This window comes from Bombina bombina, chromosome 10 (assembly GCF_027579735.1).
Source record: "Bombina bombina isolate aBomBom1 chromosome 10, aBomBom1.pri, whole genome shotgun sequence".
Classification (NCBI taxonomy): Eukaryota; Metazoa; Chordata; class Amphibia; order Anura; family Bombinatoridae; genus Bombina; species Bombina bombina.
The window spans coordinates 89884186-89896192 of NC_069508.1; the positions used below are offsets into that span (position 1 = coordinate 89884186).

Here is a 12007-nt window from a genome sequence, read left to right on the forward strand (position 1 = left end):
ATATGCAAGAAAAAAAAATAAAAAAAAATAAACCTTCATTAAATATCTAAACACATAAAACCTATACAATTACAAAAAAGCTAACCCAATTGTGCAAAAAATGTCCTTGCCTTCAGTGCTTTACATTCATTTTCATATTTTCAATAAACAAAATAGTGTATTATTCCTGTGAACTCTCTATGAGTATCTAAATATACCAAATGTGCTTTACATTCATTTCTCATATTTTCCATATTATCAATAAACAAACTAGTTTATTGTTCCTGTGAACTCTTCTATAAGTATCTAGGTATCCAGGGAGAAAAAAAAACACAATTTTAAATAAAAATTCATTAAATGATTAAACACATAAAACCTATACAATTAAAGAGAGCTGACCTAATTCTGCAAAGATTCCCTTGCCTACAGTGCTTTACATTTTACATTCATATTTTCAATAAACAAACTAATATATTATTCCTATAGATTCTCTATGAGTATCTAAATATGCAAAAAAAAAATAAAACCCAGAAAAAAAAGAAACGGGAAATTATCCTTAATCCCCCAGGGAAAAAAAGCATCACTGGAAGGTGATGGGTAGTCCAGCAATAAAAAAAACTAATTGGGTTTCATATCTCTGTCCAGAAATCTTTGGGCTTGATCTGGGGATTCAAAAACAAAAAAAGTCGTTCCCCTCTCTGATTTTCAATTTAGCTGGATACATTAAGGAAAAGTTCTTCCCTCCCTTCACCAACTGTGTACAGATATGTGAGAATGCTTTCCTTTTGCTTGCAGTCTCATTTGAAAAATCCTGAAAGATTAAAACTCTGCCTTCTTTATAAGTGAGCTGATGCAGTTTTCTATAGGCTCTCAAGATAGCCCATTTGCTTTGAAAGGACAGATATTTCACCACCACAGCTCTGGGCCTAGCTGGTCTTGTCCCAGAGGCTTCCAATACTCGTCCCACCCGGTGGGCTCTTTCTACCACAAATCTCACTCCACCTCCTTCTATTTCCAATAGTGAAGGCAGGATTATTTCTGCAAAGTGTATCAAGTTTTCTGGTTTAACCTCTTCAGTTAGCCCAATTATCCTTAAGTTGTTTTGTCTGCTTCTGTCCTCCAATTCTTCAACTTTAGCTTCCAATTTAACATTTTGTTTTATTAATAAATTAAGTTTGGTATCCTGAGTAGTTAAATTATCTTCACAGTATGGAATTCTTTGCTCCATTTCTGTGTGCCGCTCATTTTGCCTCTTCATCTCCTACATAATTGAAGCCAATTTTATATTTATTTCTTCCATTTTAGGAAAAATTAATGCAGAAACTTGATTAGCAATAATATTGGCCTCACTTTCTTCTTCCAGTATTGATGAGCCAGAAATATTAATATTTTTAGTAGATTTTCTATCCCCTGTTTTTTATTTTGGTGACATTTTCTGAGATTTCAGGTATTTATCCATGCAAAGCCTTTCCTTTATCATTACACATATATCAGCTTGTCAGCTTGTTAGCTCTTTAAAGCAAATAGGGGAGATTTATGATCTCAAGCCCTGTAATATGTTACTTTGTTTTTAAGAAGTAGAGAAGTTCCAAAACTTTAAGTGGATTGAGGAAGGGGCTTATATTCATACCATCTATCATAAACCTTTATACTTAAAGGGTGAAGAGTTGTAGAACAGCTTTATAGTCAGCCTGGTTTAACAAAAGTTCACATTCTCTTTAGCCAGTAAAAAGATTGCAGACCCAGCCCCCTTTGATTTTGTAGCAGCCACTCACACACCCTTTTTGTTAATTAAACATATAGTTACACTCTGAATGTTCATACAGATGGGCCCAAAACTAATCTCCTCTCCCTTCTTCCTTATTGTCTGAGTAGTTTAAGGATTTTTTTCTGCAGCGGGGGAGGGGAAGTAGATGTGTGCTTAAGCTTGTAACTGCAGCTACACTTCTCTGGAATTGCTTAGTGCCCAGATATTCTGGCTTAAATATCACAGGCTTAAGTATTCACCTTATTGCCCATAGAGTATTCACATGCCACACTATCACACCTCAAACAGTGCACAATTGTAAACACTCAGTTCAAAGTTTTCAGATGCTGCTGTATTTTAAATGTTCATCTTTTTCTTTTTTCCCCTTCAAAACCAGGTATTGCTACAATCGCTTTACAATGCACAGTCTGATATTAAGAAAGAGTTATGGAGGAGAGCAGTACCTTATTTCCTCTGTTGTTGAATTCTTCCTTATATTAACCCTCTGTATCTTAGGGCCTGCATGCTTAAACTTAGGGGGAGGGTCTCACCTGTTGTTACTGGTGGTTGAATTTCTAAAGCAGACTCACTACCGTGGGCCTATGCCATTCCTCCTGGCCGTGGCTTGTTCCCGGATCATCCAGTTCATCCTATTTACCGTCACTCTGCCGACCTGCAGACCCACTATGCCTCAGTGGGTTTGTTGGAATGCAGCTTTGCTGCTAGACAGAGCTAGCTTCTTTAGCTCCTGGTAGGTGCTCAGTTCTCAGCACCTTCCCTCTCTGCCTCACACTGCAGTTGCACAGCTCCTCAGCAACTTCCTGTGTGACGTAAGGCGACACCACTATGCCACTCCTCCCCCCCTCAGCACCTCATATAATTAATATACTAATTTTAATGATATTTTTAATTGTCATGCTGTTATGTTAATTATTTATAAGTGATTCAGGTTACATGAGATGGCCTTGGCTCATTACGCCTATACGTAACCCCACGGACGAGGCCCAGGAGCAGTACAATCGGGCGCACAAGTGGACTAGGGCTGTAGTGGAGAGGATGTTTGGGCTCCTCAAAATGAGACTAAGATGCCTGGACAGGCCTTGAGGAGCCCTCCAATACAGCCCTAGTAAGGTGGCGAAGATCGTTATAGCCTGCAGCAGCCTGCATAACATTGCACAGCGGGCTGGGATGCTGCAGGCTGTCCAGGCGCCCTGACGCCTCTGCCAAGATGATGAGGACGAGCCTGGTCTAGAGGGGCTATTTAATGTCAGAGCAAACATTATCAACAGCCACTTCAGATGGTAAACACTAGAAGTTATATAGGAGCATTGCAAATATGTGTGAATTTTAGGGAAATGAGAAGTAGAGAATTGTGCAAACATGTTAGGATTGTTCAAAAATGATTATAAAAAAGGAATTTATTATTATTATTATTATTATTATCATTATAGGTAATTCATACATCAGATGATTCTGGTATTGGCTCCTGTAATGACTTCACCACCTGGTTTTAAAGACAACATCAGCTGGTAAGTATAAACAATGTATGGACTGTGGCTGGAGGGAATTTTGCACAATCAGCCATCATATGGCATACATTTTTAAAAGTAGTATTTAGTTTACACATTAATAGATTTTTGGATACTCAGAAAGGGATCCTCTAGTAAGACTATATGCTTCAAAGTCATATTCAAAGTCATACATCAGAGGTTAGGTCTGCACAATGTATGACTCATCTTCACACTTGATTGATAGAACATAACATAAGATTCTACACACGCTTAGTAAGCTAGTGATATAAATAGTTTCAGAAATGGGGGGGAGCAGAACTAAGTCACACACTTCTATTAATTATTTGATTTACACCTTTTCTGTCATTAGGGAGATTACTTCATCTAATGACTGAAAGTGAAGAATTCAAGACTGAAAGTGAAGAATTCAACACTGAAAGTGAAGAGTTCAAGACTGAAAGTGATGAATCCCAGACTGAAAGTGATGAATCCGAGACTGAAAGTGATGAATACCAATGTGATCATGTCTGGCATTGTCTTTCAAATGTGCTGACCTTGAAAACCATACAAAGACACGTTCACGTGGTAAGTGGCAACAATTTTATGGAACAAGACTGTGGATGCATCCTACTGGAGACACTTAGATTTATTTTATTTTTTTAGATGGTATTTCACAATCATCTATCTTTAAAATGATGAATAAGATACCTAATGAAGATAAATTGATATTTTGAAGATAATTGCATTTCAAATACCATACATCCAGGTTAGTTTGCACAATGCATGCTATTTAAGAATCACAGGAGGAAGAATGTTAAAATAATTAGGAATATATACATGTCCTATATTAGAATATGTTTATTTTAGATACATTACCCCTACTTTATGCTAGAGAGGACTCAGATTCTGACCAATCAGACAAAGGGATACATTTTATAGTTTATATAGAGGTATATTATTTGAAGGGACATGAAATATTACATTCAATTATGTTCCTCATACAATCCAATATGAAAATATTTTTAAAATGTGATATGTATTATTTTGTCTAATTTTAAATGCTAATGTTTAATTCAAATATTGATTAGATAATATAATGGTATTAATTTAAAATTATGGATAGATATAGGCCTATATTTAACAAAGTCTGGCGGACCCGATCCGACAATGCGGATCAGGTCCGCCAGACCTAGCTGAATACGGAGAGCAATACACTCTCCGTATTAAGCATTGCACCAGCAGCTCAAAAGAGCTGCTGGTGCAACGCTGCCCCCTGCAGACTCGCTGCCAATCGGCCGCCAGCAGGGGGTGTCACTCAACCCGATCGTACTCGATCGGGTTGAATTCCGGCGATGTCTGTCCGCCTGCTCAGAGCAGGCAGACAGGTTATGGAGCAGCGGTCTTTGTGACTGCTGTTTCATAACTGCTGTTTCTGGCGAGCCTGCAGGCTCGCCAGAAACACGGGGCATCAAGCTCCATTCGGAACTTGATAGATAGGCCCCATAGATTTCAAGTATGAATCTGTTTTTAATATCAAGACAAAAAATACATGTTAGAGCATAGACACAAGATGATTTAACAATTATTAGATTTAAGGAATATGTTAAGACATGTGTTCATTAAATAACATAAATGACTAATGTTTTTAATATTTATTTTCTTTTCTTTTTTTTGTCAATAAATTTATTTTCATACTATATATTTTTCGTGTTAATTTTGTAAAATACATATTCTTTGAGACATATCTCTATCACAGTAATATAAGAAGAGATATTTCCATCTAATATTCTGACATGTAAACAAAATATTAGTCCCATGACTGTTAAAGTCATCTATTTTACAAGCACATGCCTGATATCAAATATAATAATCTTGGTTAATGTATTGAATGCAAATTATCAACACATTTATTCAGATAATGTTAAAGTCAAGTATCTTCCAAAATTTAATTTGGAGTTAAATACATCTATCTATGCTTCTATTGTGTGATTCATAGATGTTAAAATCATAAAATGTTTATGACGAGGACTTTGTTCATTTCACTTTTAAGAAATGAAAGTGTTTAACTTACATTAAAGTGACAGTGTAGTTTAATGTTAGATTTACATTCTAATCTCCATATATATTAGAAATGATCTGTAAATAAAAAGTAAGTTCATTTCACATTTACACCAAGCTAGTTATTGTATGCCATATTGATTACTTTTCAGCTCTAGTGGAGTCATTTGAAGGGTCAGTTAACTAATCTCTAAAGATAATTTCTAGCGATTATACTCCACGTATTCCTAATGGTTTTGTCCTTAAAGGGACATTCCAACAAAATTTAATTTAGTGATTCAGAGAGATAATACATACCTTTTAAAACAACATTTAAATTTACTTCTATTATCTAATTAGATTCAGTCTTTAGATATCCTTTGTTAAAGAAATAGCAATGCACATGGGTTAGACAATGACATAAGGCATCTATGTGCAACCACCAATCATCAGCAACAGAAGCTATCCAGATATGATTTTCAGGCAAGAATATCAAGCAATAAAAGATAATGAGATAATCGAACTAAATATAACGTTGTTTTAACATTGTATTATCCATCTAAATCAGTAAAGAACATATAACTTAATGTCCCTTTAAGGTAAAGCTGTATAAATACAGCCATTGGAAGATATTTCATTCACAGTGGGGCAAACAATACAGAAGCTAATACAAATATGCTTTATTCTCATGTTATCGTAAGTTTGAGAAATGCAGATGCATAGGTTTAGGATCAGCAAAGCATTACTGGGAAATATCTACTTATTTGTGGCTGGCCAACAATGCATATTTACAATGTTTAGACAGATGTATTTAGATCAAGTTCAAGATTGCATATTAGCTCATTAAAGGGACGGTAATTTCAAAGCGTTTCTTTCTGGATTCCTAAATAAAATATAATTTTAAACATTAAAATTGTATTCTATCATCAATTTTAATTCATTCTTTTGATATTATTTCCTTTACAACCATATCTAGATATGCTCAGTACCTGAAGATTAGTGGATGAACAGAGATGCCTTGTGTGATTGGCTCAACCATGTGCATTTCAAATTCTTCTGTTAAGGATATCTAAATAATATTCTAAATATATAGTTACATTTTAAAATAAAGACACCATTGCACAATAACATATGTGAGCAGATCAGACAAATACAAGCTTGAGGTTTATTTACTAATAATGAACAAACGTGTATTTTAACATTTATTAACATATTATCCAAGTTCCGGCCATTATAACTAGAAATTATGCATTTCAGAAATATAGCGTGGGAAACGTATCTTGCAACACGAGATTCGCATATTTAAAAATTCTAGTCTAATGCCACGCACTAGCACACAATCGATGTGTATTATAAATACATTTAATAGACCAATGTCAATACCTCACAATAAGTCACGAAATGTATTTATTAAACAATAAATGCATACAATGTTTACTTTTTAGTAATAAAAATTATTGGTATTAAAGAACCTTATCGATATTAAACATTGAAATGTGTAAAACATTTACTAACGTGACTGGATTATATTTACACACAAAAAAAAATGTTGACTTAATATATTAATATTTAATGGATCACGTATATTACATCTGCGCCACACATATCCGCATAACAGTCCCATAAATTACAAATAAGTCTACATGACATATGTATTAACAGCACGTCCCAGGAGGTATGTGTATGGAAGTTACTAAGATATGAAACATTAAGTAAAGGCCAATCAGAGTTCATCACACAAACATAACTTGAGTCAGTATGGTCTCACAGACAAACTTTTATCCATTCAGATGTACAGATACCATGTCCCATGGTGCATATCATGTTTACTTCACCATATAAAAGTCCATTACACGTTGCCATTTTTGTCAGTTCTCTAATGCCTGTTAGTATACGTATATACAGTATATATATATATATATATATATATTTATTTATTATACAAACAAGCAGGCATGACGTCTCCCAAGTTCACCAAGCCAGAGAGTGCAGCACTGGTCAATGCCTTCGAGGACTTCTATCCGCAGCTGTTTGGGAACAAGAAGAGGTCGACGAAGCAGAACATTAAGAAGGCCCTCTGGGTGTCTATCACCAATGATGTTAATTTGGTGTGTGGCATCCAGAGGACCACGGATCAAATCATGCGGAGGTTCGAGGATATGAGGTTGCGTCTCAGCAAAAAAGTCGCCCTCATAAAGGAGTGGGTAAAAGCCCATCGGAGGGATGGAAAGCAGGATCCACCCCCACGAAAAGTGTACCTGCTAACTTATGAGGCGACTTTATGCGACCTCCTCAATCTCCGGGTCCCCCGCAGATTTAGATCCTCTCGCTCCTCGGCTTCTTCTTCTTCCCTCCCAGCTGCTGGATCTGAAAGTCCTGACCCGGAGGCCAGTGCAGCTGCTTCTCCGTCCGGTGGCCTGGGAGATGAAAGTCGAGAGGCTGAACCAGGTAAATATCAGACTTCAAATTATATATTAATATTTGAGTAGATATTTAAGTAATGTGTATATAGTCAGATATTCAACCTATATAGTTCTCACAACACACGCTACTTATGATGTTTAGATATCTGAATTTAGAATTGTCACACATGAAATAGGAATGATGTTTCTTGCACTCTCCAGAATATGCGTCACAGAGTGAAAATGGTATTGCGCATCCGTGAAATCGTTATCATCCGCCATTTCCTACATTGACTATCGAATCATATTACAGTTCTAAACATTAATTGTTATCATTCAATATTAAAAAATATTTGATTGGAATCTAATACACCCAATTGGAAATATATTTGAAGTCTTTAGAAATGATACTCATCACACTATTATATCAAAATCAATTCTGAATCACGGATGCGCAATTCTGCTTTGAATCATTGCGCAATGATCACGAAAGATAGGATTGCGCACACACGTGAACATGTGTTTGCTGTAACAGTGGCATAACTTTAGACATGTTGTTCAAATGTATACGTTAATTAGTATATATTTGAAGAATACAGCATCCTTATTTACAATATTTTACATTATAAAAGCTATACTAGCAAGATCAAATAAAAATTGAACAATCTCTATCAATTGATGACAATGCAATAAGACACAAAATGACTTAAAGCGACAGTCAACAACATAAAAGAAAGAAAATGAGAATACATGATCTCTTTATCCATTAATTTAGTAAACAATTAACTCGCGTGAATTCAAATATAATTTTAGTTTGTCAATTAGAATATCAAAATCTGATTGTTCGTGTCCATGGCCTGATTTGTATTAATGATATCCAATCCTGATTGAATATTTTACAGATATGGATGTTGTTGCTGGAACCTCAAGCCCGTGTTCATCACAGCATGGTATGTCTCATTTTAATTTACCTTTCTCTTACAAACTTGGACATAACATTAGATAATACATTCATATTGATCTATATTTATAGGGATACTCCAATTCTATTTTCTTGTTATTTTCAAAGAAGAATCACAAATCAGAGTTGGGATCCCATTGTAGTCCAAATCTCAGTTATAAGTATTAGAAGATATTCCTTAGATTCTTGATCTATTCATTTTAATGTAATCTTAGGGTTATGCCCATTTAATATTCTTCCCCTGGGTAGTGTTTTTACATTTTTTGTCTACATTTAGACAACATAAACACATTTTTACATATGTGCAGATTACAGAAATATATTTCTCGTATGCTTTGATAATTTATTTTTTATCATTAAAGGGACATGAAATTTTAAAAAAAACATAATTTTCTTTGATTATCTACCTTGCTTTAGTCTATTGTTATCATTAGTTGAAAATCATATCTAAGTTGGCTCAGCATCAGTAATGCATTACTTGGAGTAACCTGCTGATTGTTTGATGCACAAAATTGCCTATTTTGATTTGTTCAACACTTGTCTTCAGATAACAGTAGTGCATAGTTGCTCCTTAATAAAACTTTCAAATCAAAAAGTATATTTGAATGTTTTTTAAAATCACATGCTGGATTTGAATCATGCAAATTAATACAATTACACATTTGTAGCTTCATGTCCCTTTAAGAGCAAAGGATAATTAAAGAATCCTGATGATATCCTTAAATTACATATTTGATTCTAATTGCATGATCCATCCCATTCATTACATCAACATATGAACTAGACAATTCATTAACAGCGACATTGTCAAATAAAGATATATTTATATTTATTATTAAAGGGACACTGAACACTACATTTCTATTTTGTGATTCAGATAGAGCATTCAATATTAATAAACTTTATCATTTACTCTCATAATCAAATTTTATTCATTCTCTTGTTATTTTTATTTGAAATGCAAGAATGTAAAGTTTAGATGCCGGTCTATTTTTGGGGAACAACCTGGGTTGGTCTTGCTGATTGGTGGATACATTCACCGACCAATAAACAAGTGCTTTTCATGGTTCTGAAACCAAATATTTATTATCTGCCTTATTTTTCAAAGAAAGAAAGCAAGAGAACGCGGAAAAATTGATAATAGGAGTAAATTATAAATATGCTTAAAAATGCATGCTCTATCTGAATCACAAGATTAAAGATTTGGGTTCAGTGTCCCTTTAATAATAAATATACTCATTAATCATTACACTGTTTGGATGAAACAATATTGATATGCATATCACATATTCACTCTTGGACTTCCTTTATATATAAGCATACTCTAACAGCACCATGATGACATATTTTTACAAATATCTTCTGTTTTAAATTGTGATCAATATGTGTTGTGTCCAAAAACAGATTACTGTACATTGCACAAATGGATCGATGTGCCACATGGATTAGGTTTCATTTGTCACCAGTTGCTATTGCAAGTGTTGTGTGTGTATTATTTTAAAAACATGGATCAATACTTTTATTTATATATGCCATATAATCATATGAGAAGAATTGGCTGTCTAATATAGTAAGAAATCAAACATATGTGAAAGACATTATTTTCTTTACAATCACCTTGATTAACTCATAAATTTATGGTTCATATTAGTGCTCTATTCTTCCAATTTCTAAGTATATTATTTGTTAGATTCTCGACCAATGTGATTTAGTGATGTCCAAACTGTGTTCACTAATATATTTTAATATCATTAATAGATGTAGTTTATGTGGCGAGCATAGAGGAATCCAGCAGCAATGGTGAACAGCCTTTGCAGGCTTCTGGTAAGTCCATTGACTCATTCATATGTCATTGAAGGTGCATTATTATTAAATATTATGATCATGATTCTGATGAAGCATTCCATTTGAATAAAACATATAATTTACTCCTCTGATTATATATATTTTATTTTATTTATTAAGATTAAGATCTCAAAGCTTCTCAGTCTATACCTTTGTGCTTCAGAACATGGCTAGCATATGTTTTTTAAAAAAAAATGTAGACAACAATCATCAAGTGATACATACATGAGAACTCTTAAATGTTCCATGTACTCAGCTTTTAAAAATATTGTAAAAATACAGAGACTAAAATGTTAATAATTAGAAATCTAATTTCATTTGTATGCTCCATCAAAATTATGAAATTCCTGACTTTGGATCAGTATCTCTTTAATGCAACATTGATATGTGTCCTTGAGCAACAGTAACATAATATGTTAGAATATAGGATTTTAACATGTACACAACATGTTATGTTTTACAGAGATTGATGTAACATGTGAGATGGAGGAGGAAGTGGCTCCCTTGGAGTCTGATGGTATGTCAAATATATGTAACATGTATTGAACATGTATTATTGTTTAAAAAACATTCTCTTGAAGAAAAACAAAGTATACAGCCTTGTCCCTTTAAAATTTAAGATTCCATTATTTTTAAAATACACTACTGCCCCCCTTTCTATATCATGCAGCATGAACATATGTTTGTATTTTTCTTAATTTTATGTATGATTTGTCATTAATGACATCACAATGTCACATGCATATTCCATGCAAATCCACAATAATCAGCTTCTGATTGTCCAGACAGTCATTGCAATTCATCTGAGTGCCTAGATGCAGACCATATCCTTATGGCATTATTATTTATAAATTGTAAACCACTTCTAAGTAAACATAAAACATTATCATGTTTAAATTCCACAATAATCAGCTTCTGATTGTCCAGACAGTCATTGCTATTCATCTGAGTGCCTAGATGCAGACCATATCCTTATGTCATTATTATTTATAAATTGTAAACCACTTCTAAGTAAACATAAAACATTATCATGTTTAAATTCCTTGTTTTAATTTAATGATGTATGAGATGTAAATATATTTAAAAAAAATATTTATGTGTAGACTGTCCATTGCAATCCAACAAACATTAATATTCCACAAAATTAAAGCATGCATTGATGAATGTGTCTATAATTATTGGGAGGACATACATTTAATACTAATGTAAAAGAGAGATTCACAACATTAATCTGAAATTTGAATCAGATAGAGCCGATTATATTATTAATAGATAAGATGAATGGTAGTATCTACTGTGTATATATTCAGAAGAGTAATTGATTGAAGCATCAAGCTTAAAATTAGACCATTAAAGATTATAAAGGCAATCACCCAAATATATATGTAAATCAGTGTTTACCTGTGTCACGGATACCAGGCTGCAAGGGTTAAACACCTATAACCTCCCCCCTGTTGTTATCTAGACTATGTGTAAGGTGTCTTTCTGTTAACTGTATGATTCATCCATTTGTCCTTTTGTAAGT

The 12007-nt window shown here is 33.7% G+C and overlaps 1 long non-coding RNA gene across 1 annotated transcript in view; it reads left to right on the forward strand.

Moving 5' to 3' along the window:
• Positions 1-10999, forward strand: part of LOC128641206 (uncharacterized) — a 166530-nt gene extending 155531 nt beyond the window's left edge. The window contains exons 2-6 of the long non-coding RNA XR_008399454.1: positions 3178-3255; positions 3608-3822; positions 8579-8626; positions 10396-10461; positions 10946-10999. This is a non-coding gene — a long non-coding RNA (uncharacterized LOC128641206). The remainder of the gene's footprint in view (positions 1-3177; positions 3256-3607; positions 3823-8578; positions 8627-10395; positions 10462-10945) is intronic.
• The last annotated feature ends 1008 nt before the right edge of the window (positions 11000-12007 follow it).